We start from the raw sequence: 887 nt of genomic DNA, 5'->3' as shown, positions 1-887 counted from the left end.
GTAACATTTCCAGTTCCTTATGTATTTTTCAGATACCTAGCACAGCCTAAGTGTGTTTTCCTGGACTCTCTAGAATCTTTCCCTGACCTTCAGACAATACTTCCCACACCCACCTATGGCTCATTTTCTCTTTTCCATCTCCCTCTTCCCAGAAGGTGCCCGAATTTTAGCTTCTCAGCCCTAGTTTTTGAACATCTTTTAGAATGTCTTTTTTGTTTGTTTGTTTGTTTGTTTTTCGAGACCGGGTTTCACTGTAGCCCTTCCTGGAAGTAGCTCTTGTAGCCCGGACTGACCTCGAACTCACAGAGATTCTCCTGCCTCTACCTCCCGAGTGCTGGGATTAAAGGCCTGTGCCACCACTGCTTGGCTATTTTCAATGACCTTGTTCTTGTGGCCTCCGTATTTGCTGCACACTGGATATAAATCTAAAGTCGCCTCTACACCAGCTTAGTCATCTGCAAAGAGTGTTTGTCAGGCAAGGCAGTGTTCTTCCTATTGCAGCACAGCAGGGCCACGTCATACACGTAATAATGTCTGATTTCTCAATCCCTTGGAGGTGATTTAGCCTGAAGGGGTGATGCAGACAGAAACCTATGAGCCAGAATCTGACCTTTGCTGCCAGTGGCCTGTGGGAGCACAGGTGGGTTAAAGTCTGAACTGATGTCAGTATCTGGAACATCACTGCCCATGTTAACTAGCCTCTTTTCAGCTAGGCTCTGTGACTAGCAGGGGTGAGGAGACAAACCAAACACCATTTCCCAGGGTAGAGATGGAGCCATGAAAGACCCGATCAGAAAGTCTGTCTGGCACTCTCAACGAGGGCACATGAAGACGATCTCTTTAGTTGTTGTTTTTTATTTATTTTTTTATTTATTTTATTTATTTAT

Source organism: Microtus ochrogaster, chromosome 15, assembly GCF_000317375.1.
Source record: "Microtus ochrogaster isolate Prairie Vole_2 chromosome 15, MicOch1.0, whole genome shotgun sequence".
Taxonomy (NCBI): Eukaryota; Metazoa; Chordata; class Mammalia; order Rodentia; family Cricetidae; genus Microtus; species Microtus ochrogaster.
This window is presented reverse-complemented; position numbering follows the sequence as displayed.